Consider the following 23138-nt stretch of genomic DNA (forward strand, 5'->3'; position numbering starts at 1 on the left):
TCATTGTTTTTTACTGCTGAGTAGTACTCTAATGTGTATATATTCCACACTTTCTTCATCCATTCTTCCATTGAAGGACATCTAGGTTGTTTCCAAGTTCTGGCTATTCCTATTTTAAATTTAGAGAAAAACACTCTTATTACTACTGTTAAACATTCTTACTAAAATCTTGGCACATACTTAGTCCATATTTGCAAACTATATCACGTCTCCAAATGCTTCTTGGTTTTTTAAGTTTTTAATATATGACCCACATATATCTGTATTGGTGAACAATGACATCAGGGTGATATGCATTTAAGTCAGTGTTTCTCGGCCTTCCTAATGCTGTGACCTTTTAATGTAGTTCCTCATGTTGGGGTAACCGCAACTATAACATTATTTTATTGCTACTCTATAGCTGTAATTTTGCTACTGTTATGAATTGTAATATAAATATCTTATATGCATGATATCTGATATGAGACACCTAAGAAAGGGTCCTTCAACTTCTCAAAGGGGTTGTGACCCACAGGTGGAGAACCTCTGGTTCTGATGTATTTACCCGGTACTCTGTATTACTTCATAAACAAGGACTACAAACTTAGTCTGAACTATAATGGTGATATTTTTGTTGGCTAAAAAATGTGATATGAAACACTAAGAATTCTATACTTTTTGAAATATATAAAATTTAGAACATCCTTCTCCCATGTGGGTCACATACAGTTTTGGCAATTACCTATGACTAGTACACTTGGTTTAGAGTATCCAGAAAATGTGTTTGAGCCCTCTGCAAAAGGATGTATGAAAAGTGATGTAAAGGACCATGGGTAACTCAGGCAGCTTCATTGCTAGAAAGAATCCCTTGCACAGTCAAGGCCAATGAAAGTTTCATTACCTGCCCCATAGGCAGCAATTCCACCACCATGCCCTCTCCTAACCCCTAGAAATTGTTTAGTTTTTTATTTCCTGTGGGAGGAACCTCAAAGCACTTGTAAATTTCATGAATTTCCTAAATCTTGTAAACATCTTGTTGCCCAGAGGGAACCTCTAATCTGGGCCAGCCCAGGGGCTGGGGCTGGGTGGGGAGAGAGCTTGAAAGCTAGTCTTTTAAATCAGCCCCATTATGGAATGAATGCTTATGTTTCTCCTGCTCCAAAATTCTTCTATTGAAGCTTCAAGCTTCAATGGAATAGTATTAGCAGATAACACCATTAAGACAGGGAACTGGGTCATGCAGGTAGACCTCATTAATGGATTAATTAATAGAACTACTTTCTGAATGAGACGAGGCCCAAATACTCACTATCTGTGAATGAGGAAGAAAGCGTTCATCAAGAAACTGACCATAATCTTGAAGCTCCAGCCCCAGAACTGTGAAAAATCTTTCTTTATTGTTGAAGTCACTCAGTTTAAGTCTTCTTTAGCAGCCTGAGATGATTTTAACAGCCCGTGGATTGTTTTTCTCATCACTGTGCTCAAACACCTGACTTAAAGCCACTTAAGTGCAGAAGGAAGACTGTCCATCATGGTGAGGAACTCATGGTGGTGGGGGTGTTTCCTCCTATGGCAGCAATGAGGAGGCCAGGAAAGGAGATCACCAGTGTTATTCAATACAGGACTCCAACCCATGGGATGGTGGCCTCCACATTCAGAGTGGCCCTCTCTCCTCATTACATCTCACTGAAAATGCTTTTACACACATGAGTAGAGGTGTGTCTCCTAGGTTATTTCAAATCCAGTGAAACTGACAATAAAGATTGACCATCAGAGGTTCTAAGAGCAACTTTTTTGGGGTATGCCTGGCTGCTGTACAAAGACACAGCCTTTCTTTGTCAAATGGAATTGGCAAATTCTGTATTTAAGTGGACAGCGAAGTGCTATAGGATGCCTAATAATCTTGATGTGCTATATCATGAAAATGAGATCAGGACTTTTTGGGTCAATAAAGCTTTCAGCTGCACTGGCCAACTTGGGTTAAAGAACCAACAGGTAATGGAGCAGCTGTAAGGGCAGTTGATTTTTTCATGTAGAGTACTTTCTCCTCTCCTCCCCCTTTACCTCGTCTGACCCATCTTTATTTAGAACCCAGCAGACAGATGAGTTTCCAAGCCTATCTGTAGAATATTTCTCCATCCTATTTTATGCCATGACTCATGAACAATCAATGACAGCAATAGTGAAAAACACAACAGGAGGTGACAACTTCATCTTAGAATTTGAGGATGGATGCTCAGCTATTTTTGTGGCAAGGCTGTTCAGCTTTGGAAAGCTGCAAATTGTTGAAATATCATCTCAAAGGGAAGAATGGTGACTTTGAATGTTTCTTAATTTAATAACTCCTGGCTAACCTCTATAGACTCATAAATATCAATATTACTTTTAACATCAATGTGACAAAATACTTGGCTTAAGTAATGTATGGGAGGAAAGAGTTATTTGGGGTCACGAGCTGAGAGAGACCTATCCCATAATGCCAGGAAGCACAAGATGAAGGGTAAGATCAGTGGTGGCAAGAGCATGCAGCAATTTATCCATATGGCAGTGTCCCAGAGAGCAGCAAGGGCTAGGAGGGAAATGGGGATAAGTATAAACTATAAAGGCCCACCTCAAGTGACTCATTCCTCCAGGCGGACCCCACTTCCCAGAGGTTTCATAGCACTGCAAGTTGTGGACACAATGTTCAAAGCAGGAGTCTCTGGGGGACATTTCCAATTCCAAACATAATAGCCTTTTTCTAGGAGCTAGTCAAGCCAGTTGCGCTTTAGAGTGCATCTAATGTGAATGGAATGACAGTGATATTAACAGTCTTTCACACTAACAGCCCTGCCTCTGGCAGCTTGCTGCTGCTTGAGCTATTCTGCCAATTACAGCATCTTGATAGTGTGTTCCTTATGCAAATTACCTTTCTTTCATATATGCATGTTTATTAACTCCCAAAGGCTCACAACAAGGGTAAATCAGCCCCCTATACTACCATTCCTTGTGGATTACGTAGCTCCTGATAGCAGCTCAGAAAACTTCATTATAATGCACACTACCTACAATATCTCTTCAGTTCCCAACCTATAGTATTTGTCACCTGAACAGATTTTCAAACAGATTCTTTTATTCAATCCCCCAGATTCTCTTTCAGTGGAATTCAGTTCTGGGTTGACACTGAATTTGTAGTGTGTTCATCATTGATCTGATACTAACTGACCATTAACTATAGGATAGAGTGCATCAGAATGATTCTATCAGCAAGCCGATACAAGAGGATTATGTATCCTCAACACGGAGGATGCTGAAATCTGCTCCAAACAGTGTGCACAGAGACACTGACCAGGACAGGAATCCCAAAGTGCTGACATACATCTAGTACTCCGAGGCCTTAGTCACATGAGCCCCAAATATGTGGTCAGTCACAAGGTTTTTGGGGTTGATACTGGAACCAGATTTACATTTTTACTTCATTGGTGGTTAAGTTGAAGAAGTAATACAATTCAGAAATAGATTGGTTAACTTCTATTGGGTGATTTAAAAAGGTATAGACAAGTATACATATGTATTTATACAGATATAAATTAAACTTGCCTATATAAACAAATACATAGAAGGAAAAATGATTATTTTACATACAGTTATATATATATATATATATATATATATATATATGTATACATAATTACCATGCATACAATTGCTTCGCTGGGGTGTCTTCACGTCTATACATCAAATAGATGGAATGTTTTTTTTTCTTCCAATCCTCAGCATGCTCATTTGCATTTGTATCATACTTTCTTTTTCAATTTTTTTCCGGATATTTAATCTTTAAAAATAGTTTTCAAAAATTGTCATGCCAAAGAGACTGGAGCTGGCAGTGTGATAGAAGCTGACTTCTCTGGCTGGACCACATCTCTGGGGATGCCAGACCCTGACAAAGAATATCTACCGTAATCTCTTGGGAAACATGAGGGTCAGCAGTAAGGAGATACCTGGTCTATGAATGTCTCTCTCTGTTCAGCCCTGCAGAGACTTGAAGAAAGAGGGGTGCCCCTCTATCTGGAATCTTGTCAGATTCTGTGGTTCTCAATATGTACAAAGTTCTCCAGGGTCCCATGTCAAAGACATGACTGTCATTCCCACACTTTTGTCAGGGTGCACAAAGGGTCGTATTTGGAGATGCTCAGGATTCCAGCAACAGAAAGGGAAAGTGAGAATTGGGTGAAAGCAGTTGTATAAAGGGAAGAGAACTTCTGAGATCCCTGCCATTGCATTTACTTCTGTTGCTGCTGCTGCTGCTGCTGGTGGTGGTGATGGCCCTGGGCAGGGCAGGCTGGCTCTCAGCCCTTTCTTGACATTAGAGTGTGTGCCAGGGTGGCGGTCAGGTGGCCTTCTATTCAGGGGCAGATTTGAATCCTGCTGTAGACTTTCACACAGGGCTGTTTGATTATTAAACACAGGCCTCTGAATGACCCTGCCTCATTATGCAATCATGTTCATAAAGAATTCACTGCTGGGGCCGAAGAGATGGCTGAGCAGTTAAGCACATTCCTTGCTCTTACTGAGGATGCACACAGCGGCTCACAACTGTCTGTAAGTTCAGTTCCAGAAGCTCCAACGCTCTCCTCAGGCATCAGTCACTCTGGTGAATTCAGATTCATGTAAAACACTCATCCAGGTGCATACACAGCTCTTTGCCCCAGTTTTCTTTCTGTCTCAGTTTTCCCATCCTCCTGCAAAGAACAATGACAATGGCGAATTCTGCTTTACTTTTTCTGTTTGTTCGAACTGCAGCTCTGAGGCCCCCCTTCCCCTTGCTTCCCTGTGACATTGCTGTGTATGAGGTCTCTGGCTACAGGAAGAATCCACCTGCCTTTTTCCACTCAGCACTGGCTTCTGTGGGATGGCTAGTTCTCTACCAGGTCTAACTGCTCCTCGGAAACAAAAGCAGTCTGATTTGTGACATTTTTGCTGTTGAATGCTGTTGCAGATGCCACACCCCCACGGAACTGCTCAAGGCCCTGTGATTAGATACTTCCATAGGGTCATAACTTCAGAAGGAATGGCCCTTGCTTTAAGGTTATGTGATTGCCATCTTGAAATATTTAATGCTCGTGAATAAAAGATCCTGAAATTTTATCTGTAACTACTCTTAGCAACTTATGTAGCCGGCTCTTTCAACACAACAGACTTTCTTTTTTTTTTTTTTTGGTTTTTCGAGACAGGGTTTCTCTGTGGTTTTGGAGCCTGTCCTGGAACTAGCTCTTGTAGACCAGGCTGGTCTCGAACTCACAGAGATCCGCCTGCCTCTGCCTCCCAAGTGCTGGGATTAAAGGCGTGCGCCACCGCCGCCCGGCCAGACTTTTATCCTGAGTGTAAAGAGTGAGTTAGCAGGTGCCCGTATCTAAGAGAATAGCGAGGCCTGAAAGCCTCACCAGTTTGGGGTTAAAGGGAAAAGCAACCGTGATTTCTGAGCATCTCTTCCGGACTCCTTCCCACAGGGTGCCTGCTCTTGCTTTATGATCCTTCAGCATTGGAGAGATGACAGGAGCTTCTTTTCTTCATTCTGAGGCTGGGACTGAGCACTGAGACTTTTATCAAAAATATTAGGACAGTGTGATAGTGGCTTGTTGGACTTTGAAGCTCTGATGAAAGCCCCCGGGGAAACACTGGTTTGAGTTCACATTGAAAAAAGCTCAACCTATAATTAGTGATCCTAGAGAAGCAAAATAAGGAGAACCCAAAGAAAACATATAGGCATCCTCCTAAATATTAACCTTCATCAGGCGATGAAAGGAGACAGAGACAGAGACCCACATTGGAGCACCGGACAAAAATCTCATGGTCCAAATCAGGAGCAGAAGGAGAGAGAGCACGAAGGAACTCAGGACCGCGAGGGGTGCACCCACACACTGAGACAATGGGGATGTTCTATCGGGAGCTCACCAAGGCCAGCTGCCCTGGGTCTGAAAAAGCATGGGATAAAACCGGACTCGCTGAACATAGCGGACAATGAGGACTACTGAGAACTCAAGAACAATGGCAATGGGTTTTTGATCCCACTGCACGTACTGGCTTTGTGGGAGCCTAGGCATTTTGGATGCTCACCTTACTAGACCTGGATGGAGGTTCCACAGGGCAAGGAACCCTGATTGCTCTTTGGGCTGAGGAGGGAGGGGGACTTGATTGGGGGAGGGGGCGGGAAATGGGAGGCGGTGGCGGGAAAGAGACAGAAATCTTTAATGAATGAATGAATGAATGAATGAATAAATAAATAAATAAATAAATAAAGGAGCTCAAATCTTGCTTCCTCCAGTACTTACCCTTCTGACTTGTATTTCAAAGCACCAAGACATCATAATAAGTTCTCTATTGAATTCCTCTGCTTGGGAAAAATAGAGAAGTTTGCTTTAACCCTTAATCAACTTATCATTTATTTATGGCATTAAAATTTGTCTCTATTCGCTTAATAAAGAATACCATAATATTTTTGTCTTTGATTTTATAAAAATGATTAGGAGCAAGATATATAACTGTACTTGGTGGCTATATGTGTTACTCAGCTATTAAGAGTGCTTGCCTAGTGTGCATGGAACTCTAGGTTCAATTCCCAGCATAACGTTAAACTGGTGTTGTTGATACCTGTAATCTCAGAACTTGGGAGGTAAAGGAAAAAGAATCAAAGCTTCAAAGTCATCTGGGCTTAATGACAAGTTCAAGAACAGCCTGGATTACATGAGATCCTGTCTCAAAGGTGTGTGTGTGTGTGTGTGTGTGTGTGTGTGTGTGTGTGATACACATACGATGTAATGCTTTTAAGTTAAAATTAATATAAAACAACAGAACAGTAAAACTGCACTCATATAAGCATCTTTAAAACGTCAAGATTCTAGTGTTGTATCCATGGTGATAGATAATTTGTTGTGAAAGTAGCTCCCACAGGTTTTGATGATCCTTGGGAGAAGGACCTTGTTCTTTCCTCTTAATGTTCTTCTCGCAGTATAAGGCTTGGCACACATCAATACTAACAGACATTGAAAGAATAGTGCTGAAACACATGTTTGAGACGGAAACTCAGTCTTACTCTCTAGGCTAGGCAAAGCCTAGAACTCACTTAAAGACTAAATTGGACTCAAAATTATGACAGTCCTCCTGCCTTAACCTCCTAGATGTCTGGATTGCAGGTGTGACTTCCCACACCTGCTCACATTTTCCCTGAACCTCAATATAAAAGACCTCTCTTTTCAAAACTGGTTTGAGAATTTGGAAAATGTCTCAGTGGTTAGGAGTACCTTCTGCTTTTTCAGATGACCCTTGGGTTCTCAGCACCCATGTTGTGTGACTCACAACTATCTATGACATGAGCTCACGTGGATATGAAATTCTCTTCTGGCCTCCTTGGCACACCATACATGTGGCATACATACATGTACCCTAATAGATACAACAAACATACACATAAATAAAAATAAAACCAAGCCTTCAAATATATCCTGTTTTATAGCAGATTATACTGTTTATTAACATGTGTTTGTGCATAAATTATTTATATTAATACTTATACCAACCTAATGCATTACAGTGATTAATTTTGTCATTTTAGGTCACATGCTATTCACAGGTCTACCTAGATCTTTTAAAACTGTCTTAAGAGAGTCAGCAAGGATATAACCTAATTATGAATAAGTAACTTTTGACTTAAGTTGAACTGTGGAGTATAAAACAATTTATAGTTAATCACAGAAGAATAAAATCCATGTAAGCAGAAAACACACTGCAACATTACAATGTGCCGTTTGCTGATTCCCCACTAAATGAAAAACAGAAGAGAGGGGTATTACAGAGAAGACACCTTCTGCCAAAGAGCTCAGTGAGTTAGATGTCAGCTCTAAAGGAAAATGCCTTTGGGGAAGTAGGAAATTATTTGATGTAGAAAGTGACAATTAGCTTTTGGTACTGTCTGAATTAAAGTTGATGTATTTCCTACTTTCAATAAATATTGGCTCAGAGATTTGGATTAATACAACAAATGAATCCCCTATGGAAATAGGTTCCAAAAATGTCATAGATAACACACTCTTAAAACCTTAGAGCTGATATCCACTTCTTTAGTGTAAGCTGCACACAGTGACTTCATTCATGAAAGCACAGCATAGAATGGGAGAAAAAAGCACATCTGACTTCACTATGGAAAACCCTCATAACAACATGGCCAGGAGGACAGAATCAGTATTGTGCCAGTATACCCTCTTGGCACAGTGTCATGCAGATCTGTTTCACTTCCTTGGCCTTTTACATCTTAAACCCAAAAGCTCAGGCTAAAGGTGAGACTTACAAATGCCACTTGATAGACATTTATCAAAACATACAAAACAGTCAAAACAATGACTATTAGAAGAATCATGGTGAAAAACAACCTTAGAGAACCTGAACAAGGGCCTGCAATGCAAGAAGGAAAAAATAAAATGAGGAGGTTTTTAAAAAGTCACTGGCAGTATACTATTATCAGGTTATTAATTCAGACACATATTTCCAAAGCCAATAGGAGAGAACCTTGCTGCACTATTTCCAAAATTTCCCATACATTCAAATCTATTTCAAAATTGATTTTAAAGGGTGATTTCCAGTACTTGAAATCTGATTAAATGGCTGGTTTTGCTGTAACAGAAAGGCGTGCTTGGCAAACATTTTCATAACAACCTCAATGGTGATTACCATCTATAAATTGGGAGGCACCATGCTGTCTCATAATGAACCTCCTGCCTCTAGGGACCACTCTCTTTAGATTAATGTCAGGGAGCCAGGTGTGGGTGGAGGCAGCAGATGGTGTCTGATGGTCAGCCTATGCCTTCCAGTCTCTTAAAGCCCAAGGAGTGAGGCTTTCTGTTTAATTGTCTACCTTTCTTGAAGCCCAGGCTGGAAAGGCTGATGGAGGCTAATTCAGTGTGGAACACATGAGTTAATGGGTGACATAGCAACTATTTTTGTCATGTGACACCAATCAGAATGAATTTTACATGTTTGATATGGATGTTTCAAAATGGCCTTCAAACATTCCTCCATGGGACTTTCAGCATCGCAAGACTTCTTTATCATTCCCTAGAAGGGGCTTGCAAGCATTTGCAATTTTAGGGAAACTATGATTGTTAACTTTTCTCTCAATGCTTTGGCTATTGAATGAGATCAGTAAGTATTATGTGTGATCATTGGTGAAGGTTGACTAAAGTAACAACATGTCCATGCAGGCTTTATGTGTTCTCTTGATGCTGCTCAGAGGTCTTCTGTGACAAGGGTAATTATGCTTGGAATAAGATACAAAGATCCAGGAAGCTGATCACGCTTATAATATCAAATGTAAAATTAAAGGTAGGTTAATGCTAATGATCTCATGTCTGAAAAGAATTCAAAGGTTTTCCTTATCTAACATAATGTTATAAATTTGCCAATGACCTCATAGTTTCCATGGCATATGCTGTGGATTTCTTTCTGGAGTATTTGGAGGAAAAACCCAGGTCAGAACACCAAAATGCAGGGGGAAAATGGCCTTACATTTTCCAGTCCCAATGTGTTTACCAATAGACCTCGAGGGATAAACATGGAAACGATTCTACAATTAATAAGTCAGCACCTTAACGGTGATTATATAGTGATTATATATTGCATTAAACATTATTTAACCTTATTTTATTTGCATCTTCCAGGCCAATGAGATGGTTCAGTGCCTAAAGGTGCTTTCTGTGAGCCGGACTACCAGCGTTTTATCCTTGGGACCTATCTGGTGCATCTTCAGCAAGTTATTGTTTGACTTCCACACGTGTGCTCTGTGGACCACATACTCACAAAATAAATTAATGTAGCAAAAATCTAAGTATATTTTCCAAGTGCTATCTTAATATTTTGACCCTAAATGTATACTGAACTTACAATTGAATAAAACTCTTCTATTATCAGAAAACATAGCTTAACTAAAATGCGTCTTATTAAAGGTTTATGATTCAATATGCTTTTAGTAAGGAATACTGTCCACAGTTGAGATTAGTCATGTGCTTTACAGTCCTGATATGATGATGCTTATCATTGTGATAGAATATAACATTATTGGTTCTTTTTTTATTATTTTTTTAACACATTATTGGTTCTAAATCAGATAATCTCTACTTCAGAAGTATTCATTGCTTTTAATTAAATAAAGATTTCCTAAGAAAACTTGATTTTTTCCAAGGTTATCAGAAGATGTAAGTGTATGCAAAGGAATATTGGGCTTCTTAGAACTCTTTATAACCCTTATTTGCATTATATTCATTTATTTTGTATACTAAGTATTATCCAAAAACACTATCTCAAGTATCATTTTTTCTCATGAATGAAAAAGTATAAAAGAAAATTTGCTAATTTTGCAATGTCATAAACAGTAGACTAGAGTGTATATACTGAAATATAGGCTAGGATAATATGGGGTTGGAGAACCTTCTAGAAAAGATTCCCTACCTCCTGTGCTATCATATACCTCAATTTATCTCATATTCCTTATCTCTTTATTTTTCCTTTTATCTAGAATTAAACTTAAATTATGTGTCAAGAACAGGGTCATGTTGGTCTTACCATTTTAAGTAGACACCATTGCTGGAAGAATTTCTAAGAACAATATTTGCTTATTGACTTCTGGATTTATTTGGGAGGGGAGGTATGTATTGGTTTCTTTCTCTGTAGTAGATAATAAAGTTAAACAGAAAGAAAAATATAATTCTCACAAAAACTAGAGGACTAGATGGTTGGCATAAAGAATTAATTTAAGGATTTAAACATACATACCTACACATAACTGATAAACTGATTCATGGGTTCAAAATAACTTCTCAATCAAACCCATTCCAGAAAACAAATGATGGATAAAACAAAAATTCTCAAATAAACAAAAGAATGGTCACAAACCCAAAACATATGCATTTGAATTGTGACATCTCCACTAAAGCAGCTGAAAATACTCAAGGCCATGCATACATTCTCAGATTCTTGTCAAGAATCAGGATTAAGTTTTATAGTGAAAGTTGTCTGACCCACAGACCAATTGGTTAGATCCCAGAGCCCAGGAACTAGTGTTTAAATGTGTCCTTATAGAATTGTGAGGAATAGATTGGGCATGTGCAGATGAAGGAGGATCCATCTTAACAGTACCATGTCTACCTGACTGTACTACTTAGAGACACAGGACAGCACAGACATCATAAGGGAGCCAAGGTTGAGCAAGGAATGGGCAGAACTCTTGCCCTTGAATGTTATTGGTACTTGGATACTCAAAACTGAAAAACATGTGCTACCAAAACAAAGAAGGAACATGACAAAAAGATATGCCCAGAGACAGATGCTGTGAAATGGTTTCATATTATGTGAGGGAAGAGTTGAAGACATTTCCAGTGGCTTCCCTCTCTCTGCTTCAGGAGCAATAGTCATGAGACTTGTGCAGAGACATAGGTGGGGTAGAAATAGAGGAGATGGAAATAGAAGCAGCAGAATTCACATAGAAGCTATAATTGGCACGAAGTGAGGCTTGCTGATTAAAAAGCATCAAAATGAACAAAAATAACATTTCACAGCATGAGATAATCATATGTGGCATGTTTTGTTGCTGTATTGTTTTTCAGGGAAAGCTCAAAGGAAGGCTGATGGATTGGAAGGAGAGATCACATGACAGTAATTCCCGGAGACAAATTCCAAGCTGGCTGTGAACAGAAAACAGAAAAGAACACAACACAGAAAGTTCTAGAGATGATAAAGCACACCAGAAACTCCAGAAAATAATACAAATATGACTCCATCCTTTTCCTTGGAAGTTTCAAGAACAGCAATCCCTGACTGAGAAGGGAACAAAGGCAGGCGGATTGTTATGGAGAATACATGAACACAGGGCATAGGAATTCATTATACAGACTACAAAGGAATTGAAAAATATGCTTAAAGACTGGAGGAGGGAACTTTTCTGACATAAATCTGTGAACAAGCAGGCTGAAAATGTGTGTCTGCGAGAATACCTGAAGCACAGTAGTCAACAAAGAAGCACGCTTTGAAGTTCAGGAATAAAGGAAAGAATTATATACACAAGTAAGGTGCAAAAAAGATACCTTGAAGAGAGTCAAAAAAATATGAAATCAATTTCAAATTTGCCACTCTCCATAATAAAAAAATCAGGAGTGGATACTGCTGTTCTTTCCAAATAACAGAGGAAATAACCCAGCACTCTTTAGCGGAAGGGGATGGAGAAGACAATGTAGCTAATACTTCATACTTGGCCAGTCAACAGACTTCTAATAGATGTATTAGTTCAAGGAACAAAATGTTAAACAACAAACTCAAGAATAACAAACAAACAAACAAAAACCAAATAATAGCAAAGCTCCCAAGAAACAAAGAAACAAACCGAAAACAAACAAAAACAACAAACAAACAAACCTTAGCACTGGTTGTCAAATGCTTGTCAAAAGATGTGCATCAAAGTAACAATTTAGCAATGGAAATAAGCAAAAGCAAGGAAGGTCTTCTCCACTTTATATAAAACGTGGAGATTGAATCCCTTTAGGAATAATGAAAAAGGGAAAGAGACTAAAATCTAAAAACAAAAAATGTCAAAAAATGGTAAAGTTTTCACTTCTTTTGTAAAGATGTATTTATCTTGTGTATAAGTACATGTGTCTGAGTGTATCTATGGACCCCACAGGCATGGTCCAGCCCCAGCCAGAAGAATACATTGGTTCCCTTCTCCTGTAGCAGGAGTTACAGGTAATTGTGATCTTCATGATGTGGGTTCTCTGCAAGAGCAGTAAGAGCTCTTAACCTCCAAGCCATCTCTGCATCCTCAATGTTAATTTATAACTATTCATAGCAGAGTCAATATATATGTATGTAGTAACATAATAAGATTGGCTGAGGGTGTAGCTCAGTGGTGAGGCACTTACCCAGTCAGCCCTGGGGGATGTCTATCTACAATTACATCATGTAACAATTGTATGTATGTATGTATGTATGTATGTATGTATGTATGTATGTATCATCCAAATCATTCATATTTATATTTATACATATTTTGTATCTATATCATTTATTATGTAGCTTGTACATCAAGATCTTGATAATTTCTAAATTTTTTTCTTTTACAAAAATGTTGAGAATAGCTTTAGGAATGATTGTATCTTTGATAAAGAACTTTGTTTTCTAAATTTTATCAACTTCTTTACTTTACCACAATTCCTATTTGCTTGTATTAAATACAAGTGTGATGAAACGTGGTGTTCTATAGAACAAAGCCAGCAGAGACAGTTGGATTTGAACTTCTGACCAGCCTTTTTTCTTTCAGACAGGGAACTATAGAAAGAAGTGACAAATGGCAGAGACCTTGGAAAAGAAATACCAGTTGTGCATACATGACCTTCGGATAGGACCTCCTCACACAAGGTGGTTGATCATGCTGTGCTTGCTTTGCTCTTTCCTTTGGGCAGGAATGGTAAAGATAATATATATCTCAGAGCCCCTCCTTAAAGACGACCATGCCCATTTATACAAATTATTGCTGTTCCCTACAAACTGAATAATAATAACTCTGTCAAGTTCCTATGGGGTTTATCTTATTTTTTCTATTTATTATAGATTTGAAAATAACATTCATGAAAAATAGTTTCAATGCAGAAATATAACAGACTAGGATCCAACCAAATTTCATGATACTCAATTTTCTGTTCTATTTTACTGAATGTTGCCATTATGACCCATTCAAAAGAACTTTGGCAAGGCTTATCGACATACTTGTAGCAGCTTAATCTGGTTATGATATTAAATATTTATCATTTATATGAATATTTTCTTTGATCAATTACATGTTTTGCATCTATCCGTATGGTTGTGCATTTAACAACAACAACAGCAACAAACCTGGAAGTGTTTGAATCAACTACAAGGCAATCAGTTAAAAGCCTTTCATAATAATGAAAGTATTGTGGTACAGTACCTTACTTTGTTTTTAGCGATTTATCTCATTTTAACTTTGTATGTCACTTACTGAGATGATCACCACATTATTTTCATGAAAATGGGGGCTGATTGAGAAGCCACTGATAAAGACAGTGGGACTTGTTTCTACTACATGTACTGACTTTTTGGAACCCTAGTCTATTTGGATGCAAAGCTTCCTAGGCCTGGATATGTGGGCAGGGGTGGGGGTGGGGGGTGGGGGGGTTGGACTTCCCACAGGGCAGGATTCCCTGCCCTCTCTTAAGGAGGGAGTGGGAGGGAGGAGAGTGAGTGGGGTAGTGGGAGGGAATGGGAAGAGGGGAAGTGTAAATTTTTGAATGGAAAAATAAATAAAAAAAGAAAAAACAAAACAAACAAACAAAGCCTCTGAGAACACACAGTGGAAGGAGTCAGTGTTAGCTTAGTTGAATGTATATATGCAAAAGATTAAATTATAGCATTTGCATATAAATAAACAAAAATAAGTTTAAGATGAAGTAAAGGCATTTTATTCAAGATCTGGAATGCAAAACCCCAAATATTTCAAATATTAAAGGTAAATTTCTAAAGCTCAAAGTTATTTGGAACTTCCTAGAACTTGCTGGGTGTTAAAATGGATAGAATGGATAATGCTACCCATTGTTTCAATTTGCAGAGTATACAGCTCTGGGTACCATGGGGTAATAGAAAGATACAAATTCAGCCAATTTACACTGATTCAATAAGCACCGAGTGTCTACTCACTATGAATCATTCACCAGGGCAAAGACAGAACTATGTGTTAGATTGCTGTGAGCCCCTTTTGTATATACTGAAGACAAAGATAAGGATGAGACGCTTATTTCCTCTAAGAATCCCATTAGTATGTTTGTGAACAACTCATGAAACAGATTTTTCACCTAAGAAATATGATAATAATAATAACACCACATAAAATTGCTTTGAAAGTTGAATGAACTACTGAATGTGATGTCCGGGTATGCACACGATGGTCTCCTCTACTTTGAACATGTTTTGTCTTTAACAGTCTAAGAGTGTTTGAAACCAACCAAAGGTAGTCACTTAAAAGTCATTCACAGCTAAGGCATTACTTTGCATTAAATATCACTTACAGGTAGAGTCTAATAATATTCAGTATCTGTTACTATATTCATCACAATATTAGACTGCTGTATTTTCATGAATATTGGTGCCTCGGGAGCAGTTCTTGAGATTAAGTTGGCTTTATTTTTTCTTTAAGAACAGGTATAAAACAACCCCAAAGTGCATTAACACTTGTAGACACATGCTCATTTCATGAGAAATTCTAGAACTTTCCATTTGTTCTATCTGAACTAGTAAGTGGTGCTCTAGTAGTGTTACCTAGCTAGCCCAATAGTGTGCCAAACTCTAGAATTTAATGTTGCATCCTCTTTATCTTTGACTGTTCTGAAGGCGCATGTCTTAGATGCACTGACACACAAATCAGTGAAACTCAGTAGAGAACCCAGAACCCAACATACACCTGTGTGCCAGCTTATTTCCATAAAAAGTTTCTGAAAACACACAGTGAATAGAGGGAGTGCTAGATTAGTTGAATGTATATATGCAAAAGATTAAATTATACTATTTGCTTATACATAAACAAAAATGAATTTAAGATGATTTAAGAACATTTAACTCAAGATGTGGAATGCAAAAACCCCTAGAAGAGTCTTTTGAGGGATGGAGGATTTGATGTCATCTCATTGCAACAGAGAGAATGAGGAGAGTCAGTATTGAAATAGACTCAGTTTCAAAGAGAGTAAGATTGGAAGAGCATGAGAAATCACTGAGGAGGTGAGAGGATCCCTAGAAAGTCCAGAGAAGCAGGGAGGCCAGGCAGCTCCTTCTATGACACCTAAGGAGGGGAAGAGGGGCTGAACACAAACACAGAAATGGCCTTGAGTGCAGAAACTCCTTACTGTCTTTTCCATCCTGATAGAAACTTAGGTTAAAATAAGAAACAACTAATGGTTTACAGGTACATCTGCACTTTAGAGGCAAATGAGAGGAAAATAACAGACACCATGGCCTTATAAGGCAGAGTATGTCTCATATAAAAAAAAAACAGAATTTGATATATAAAGCTTTTCAGAATGGCTTTTGTTCTGAGTTGGCATCCTTGGATGAATCATTATTATTTTGAAAATCTTTAAGTAGATGAACTTTCTTTTACTTTTTGATCTTTCCAAACTAGGTCACTTCATCTAATAGGCATCACAACTAAGACCCGTTAGTAAAATTTCTAGGAGGGGTATCAGTATTCCAAAAAGGGTTAATGTCTATTGAGTTTGGCATTACTCACACAGCAATGGAAACACCCTCTACCAAGACAAGAGGCCATAGCGTTTCTGCGACTCTCCGGGAAAGTGGATATTTAGTTTCTCATCAGGTACTTTTCTTTCCTGCTCATATGGTATATTCACAACAAACCTCCCAGCATCTCCATGGAAACAGCACAGATGTTCTGAAATATGCCTATGAAAAAATCCCTACTGAAGAAAAACCCTGTTATTTCTTTAATTAATTCAAATATTTTTCCATCAGCTCTTTCTCTCTGAAGCCGCATATTGTTTTTCAATTTGAGATTCAGTTTCTTCCTAGCAACAGACACTGTTGATGTCCTTTGTCCCACTGTCTCAGATTCAGACATAAGAAGATTCTCAGACTGTGGATTACTCCACCTGTAATCACCATTTGCAGCCTTTTATCCTCCCAGGCAAGGTCACCCTAGTGTTATATGGAGGCCATCTTCTTTTGTCATATCCTGGATGGGTCAATTTATGCAACTCTACCTTGTGAGCCTGAACCTTTACACAACTGTTACAGCAATTAGCAAATACCATAGAAACATTTCCTACACACCCAGCAGCCACATCTCCTCCACAAGTGTGACTATGTATCTTAAGACCACGGTTATTTTGTTATCTTCCCCTCTTTCCTTCATCTTTTTCTTGCTATTGTTTATGTGTACATGGTTAGAAATTTGACATGAAGTACACTATTACCTGCCTGAGTTTCTAGGTTGGGAAATGGATTTTATTTTATCTTTCTACTCATTTTATTTTGTTTTCTTGTTTCTTTGAGACAGGGTTTCTTTGTAGAACAGCCCTAACTGTCCTAGAACTAGCTCTTGTAGACCAGGCTGGCCTCAAAATAAAAAAGATCTGCCTGTCTCTGCCTCCTAAGGGTTGGGATTAAAGCCGTGTGCCATGTCACCTGGCTCTTCTACTCTTTTTTTTTATTTTGTAAAATGTTCTATGTGTGAAAGTGTAATGTGTATACATGTGTATGTTGCATGCTTCTGTATATGAGCCCAGTGCACATGTGGATGTCAGAGGGCACCCTTAGGCGTTTGTTGGTCCTGATCTTCTACTTTTTGAAAGAGTGGGTCTCTTGCTTCTTGGGTATAGGTATAGGTATAGGTATAGGTATAGGTATAGGTATAGGTATAGGTATAGGTATAGGTATAGGTATAGGTATAGGTATAGGTATATACTGACCAGGCTAACTGACTTGGGCCTGCCAATGACTCCCCTCTGTCTACTCCCCATCTCACAGCAGAAGCCTTGCCATTACAGCTGAGTGCCTCAGGCATGTGACTTATGTGCCTCTGAGGATCAGAGCTCAGGTTTTTGTATTTGCAGAGTCAACATCATAGTCACGGAGTCATCTCCCTTGCCCTTTTTGTTTTATAGTTAAAGTGTACTGAGGAAATATTAATCAAGTGACAAGACAAGCCGACAGAAGCTTGATTCTGAAAGAAACTTCCACACAGATTTTTGTTGGTGTAAGGAAGCCATCTTAGGTAGGATATCCTGTCATTAGTAACCTATTAGGAATAACACATGACATTGATTTATTTTCAGATTTTACCAATCACAGTCACAAGAGTCCAAATGAAACTGAGTCTTTCAGAATTCACATGGATGGGAAAGAACAAAAGCACGAATAAAATGCAGATTAATTCAGCAGGTGGAGTAAATCCGCCAAATGGCAGTTCTCTTGAGAGCACAGCAATAGGAAGACAAGTTACACACACAGCCTTCATGAAAACAGCCCTCGCCGTATCTAATCTCCAGATGGCCCAGGGTGAAAACGTAAGAAAGAGCTCTCATTATATCTCCTCCGTAAACCTTATTTCTTCTATGTAAAATAAAATAAAATAAAATAACTGTAGGTCCAGTCCCTAGTCCTCATAGATTTCTGTCATCTGGTAGAAATATTGAAATCTCATCAGGAAGTATATATATATATATACATATATATATATATGTATATATATATATATCCTTTTACCTTTATATCAATAAGCACTATTGTGGGTCTCAGGCCAGTGTGAAATTAAAGTAGCATGCTATTTTTGATAGTCCAATGAGTGAAAAATCATTCTTATAATTTTATGACCATAAATTTTTGTCATCGGATGAAAATTCATAATTAATAAGATAGTTTTTAATCTGGAGCCATTTCACCAGATGAAATACTGTCTTCAAAGTACATACACCATAAAGGTAAGATACAATGCTGATCTCTAATGAGATTTTACTAATGTACATTGCATATAACTCAGCACTGATGCTATTTAGAAAACATGAGACATATTCTGTTCTTTATGGAATTTTATGCAGAACATCAGTGTTGTCAGGGCAAAAGAATTCACAAATTTCTATTTTGGGGGGATATTTGGAGCTGCAAATCACGCCTCTGGATTTTAATTCCTAGCAATTGTCTAAAAATTACAAAGGCTGTTGCACAAGTACCAATCCAGAATTCCTAAGCAACACTGTGGTCCGCATATTTCTATAGACTCACAGATGGGCTTTATCAAATCCAGCTTCTCAGCCATCTTCCTATCACCCTATCAGAGCTCACTGAGCACTGTACACAAAGCAAATCTGGGAACTTGTTAGGTCTGAGAGAGTAAAAGTCATCTCAGGAGTATCTTTTGGATTTTTTGTTCCCCTGAACAGCGAGAAAAGATGAAATATATAATATTTAGAGTCTACTTTGTACTACAGATACAACTTGTAGTTAATAATGAGCAACATGTCTTGTTCCTATCTACGTTGTCAGCAAGCTTTTAGTGAAATAACTGTTCTCATTTCAGCCTTGAGGACTTAATGGAGAAGAGAAAGGTGGGTTTTATTAGACAGTAACAAAGGAGGCAGGAGAAACAGTATCACTGTGAACCCCATTTTTAAAAAAAACCTGAATGTAGTTTCCAGAAGGAAGGAAGTGGGCAGAGAAAACTCACCTTGCCTGGCCAATGTGGTCTTGTAGGATCAGAGACGATACTGGACAAAGCTTTCTTTTCACCCTGCACCTGAATCTAGAGAGTTGTCGAACCTTGAAGATTAGCTGTGGCATAATTACATTGACTGGGTGTGGTCAACCAGACATAGCAGAAATTTGGAAACTGTTGTTTTCCAAATAGTGATCATTGCAGTGGGTGTGGATCGAAGATACAGGACCATTTTAAGCATTGTAACAATGGAATAGTCAGTAGTAAGAGCTTACTGAGCCTTAAGCTGAATAAGAAACCTAAGACTTGAAGTTTAAGTGCCACCCCTCTGCTTATGCTTTTCTGTAGTCCCTCCAGCCCACCACAAAGAGCCACCGATAATCGTTGAAAATTTAAGTTGTATCTTGCTACTCTTTCAATTAAAACCTGCAATGACTCCTCTTTTACTCAATGGGAATGTGAGCTTCCACAGTGACTTAAGGCCTCATGTAAACTTATCATTGCTCTTCTGACCCCCTTCATTCTCATTCATAGGCTCCTCCTGAGCCAGCTGTTTCTTGAACTCTTGCCTTAGAAGCTCGTCAAAGCCTTTGCCTTCTGCTTGGACCAGTCCTCCCACTGTCTTGCGGCAAAGGCAGACAGTTTTCTACTGCTGCTCAAAGCACATCTCAGGGATGTAGAGCATCCCCCTTCCCTCTGTTGTCAGTCCCAACAGTCTCATCTCCTTTGTTTTCCCCAGATTTTGCTCTCTTCTCACAGAGTGAGCCGCTCAGGTATTTCTTGTAACTTTCCCTGCTTCTAAAGCACAGCCTTTGTGGAGATGGAAGCCTATGCCTGTTCTCACAGATGCACTTCAAGTGCATGCTTGCTAATGGATTCCTCCCACGTACTTTGCTTATGAGAGGAACGTAAGCGAGCTCTGGACTAATGATTAGAACAAAGGAGGAAATGGCTGATTGCATAGCAGGTGAGTGGTACATTAGACGTTGTATCCAAATTGCTTCCTACCATTCTTTATTGGACAGAGTCTTGGCCAATGCCACTTGTTGTGAGATGGAAAAAGAAAACTGTGTCTAAAGCATGCCTACCGCCCCTGAACATACAGTATGGGTTACACACTGTCCTCAAATCTTGAGCAGCTGGATAAAGAATTCAGTGGTACTTAGACTAAGATGTTTGCTCCTGTCAAGAGAAGAATTTTTATTGCTTGACTGGTCACTCATAGCATTTTCTTCATCAGCATAGTTTAACGTGAACTTTGGCAACCATGACTGCTCCCCTGCAACTCCCTGAGCCAGTGTTGCTAGTTCACGTTGCAATAATAAAACTGTCATCAGCTGAAAAAGCCAAGCTGCCATCCTGTGCCTCCCTTTCTCCCTGCACCTCCTATGAGCTATGCAAGGCTTCATTCCGGAGTAATCTTAGGGGTGTTGTGGGGATGGGCAGTGGACTTAATTAAATCATTAACCTTCATCACCAGTTCCTTTTAAACCAAGGAGAAAAAAAACACCGCAGATGTAATTGGGTATCAATATGAAATATGGCTCCTTAAGACTGTCTCATATTCCATTTATAGAACACAGACATAATTACCATGCCTAGCTGAGCATGCTCTGAAAGGTGAACTCAATGACAGCGGCAGAAGGTGTGCATAATTGAGGGTAAGCCCTCTGAGGATAGTGATGGTGATTGTTATAACTCTGCTCAATTATGAGTCTCTCTTTATGGCACCATTGCTTGGCATTAATGAAATTATTGGATCAAGGCAGTTCAGGATTCTTTGCCAATAACAGGTAAGCACTGTAAGTTATTTGGGAAGATTTAAGTTAAGGTCATCACTGGAGATGGAGCTTTCACCTAACGGAAGACAGAAATCTTGAATGTTGTGAGGAAAACACAGTGACCAGTCACCAATCTGGGTCGCATGCCTAATTCAGACTATGAGGCAAGCAAGGGTCCCCAGTCGGGGCTTCTCAACCACTATTTAAAAAGGACCTATGACAGTAGGTTTTCATTCTATCCTTTCCAAAGAGTTCATTTCTCAGATCTACAATGGAGGGACTTCATATTTTTATGGTGTCCCACGTACCTTTCCATAAAAAATAATGCTGGAAAAATGTGCAAACGAACAAAGCAGAATAGGCCAGCAAACCCTATTGACAATAGCAGTTCCATTTTGATAAGGGTTTTGAATGATGCAATTCTCTTTTCCAATGCTTCTTTCTTATCCTTAGGCCAAAATTAAGGAAGAAATATGAAAGCCTGTGTCTTCAAAAATGTCTATATTTAACCTTAGTAGGGATTTTTTGGTTGTTTATTTGATTTGTTTTTGTTTCAAATATTGCCTCACGTAGTCTTAACAGTACCAGGAAAGGTCTGTGCTGGTATGTCACAGAACACAGGGGTCCAGGAAAAAGTCCGGGAACTCATCTTGAGCCACACAGCTAAAAGGGGCTGATCACGGCATGATGTGAGGAAAAGCAGAAGCACAAACACAAATGGAAATGTGGCTACTCATCTTATAGGTCGTCCATGGAGCAGCAAGGGGGTGTTCGTCATTCTTCTAGAAGCAGAGATTGCAAAAGCTACGAAAATGTATAATATAATCCATGGATTTTTACTGTCACAGAGGGGAAGCTTCTGTACCTTATTTCCAGATTCTTTTCTTTGGAACCCTTTTAGAATGTCTTCAAAGGTCTCTATGGTGACAGTAAACTCCCCTTAACTTGGTATCCCTCAACCAGACTGCAGACAAAAATAACTTGAGGGAGGTTAGTGGAACACTGAAGCCCCGAGATCTGGCATCATCAGTCTGTCCTGAGCTCTGGGCGTTTGTGTATTTCAAATGTTCCCAAGTGATCTGACTGCACTACCAGCCCTGAGCTTAAAATCATGCACTGGTTTAAAGGCAATGCAATCCTGAGCATCAGGCACCGAGTAGAGGGTCAAAACATCTTGCTTTTTATCCACTCCCTCTTTGTGAACATGGAAAGTGAAGCTCATTCTCTTTTCCAAAGGGAAGACACATCTGTGAGTGCAGTTCGGATGGGAGCAAAAGGCCTGGTTGCGTTTGGAATGCGGGAGGTGGCACCCAGTGCCCACAAATTATAATGGAGGATGTTGGGGCAGATGTGCCTTTGATTGGACTGCATTTTCTAATCATGGGGTGGAAATTGTGTTCAGCAGACTGTGGCTGACTGTATCAGAGCACAGAGCAGTGCGTGGGCTGAATAGTTGAGAAGCTTGCCCCAAGGAAAGCTAGGACAAAAAAAAAAAGAGTTAAATTCAACACCTGAGCTACATGTCCATAATAATGAGACTGTCGAATAAAATTTTTAAAAAATTAGTTACAAAGGGATTTATGGTCTGAGTACTAAAGAATATAAAACTCATTGAGACCAAGGCTGTATTGTGTAAGTCCCATCCATTATTGATACTAGACAGATATATAACCATCATTCAAGGTAAAAGAAAAGGTCTCACCTAAAGACATCCAAAGAGAGAAGCTAAGATGATTAGAACACAAAGAAAGAATAAAAATATACAGATAAGAGGTGTCTGAGCCAGACGTATCTATGGCTTTATTCTGCCAGAGTTAGCCATTCAGTGCATGTGTGGCTTTTTTCTTGAACCTATCTTTGCGAGGGAATGAGAAAACCAAGCTTAATACATAGCTGGCATAGCTGTAAGTCCTAGTAATTGTGAATGTTACATGCCCAGGACAGGCCGTAAGCAGACTAAAAAATGTGAATAAGGAAGGAGGGACTATGATTAGCATGGCTATGTAATCTATCATCCAAATTGGACTTTTTATTATCTATCTATCTATCTATCTATCTATCTATCTATCTATCTATCTATCTATCTATCTATCTATCATCTATCTATCTATCTATCTATCATCTCT

This window comes from Microtus ochrogaster, linkage group LG4, assembly GCF_000317375.1.
Source record: "Microtus ochrogaster isolate Prairie Vole_2 linkage group LG4, MicOch1.0, whole genome shotgun sequence".
NCBI lineage: Eukaryota > Metazoa > Chordata > Mammalia > Rodentia > Cricetidae > Microtus > Microtus ochrogaster.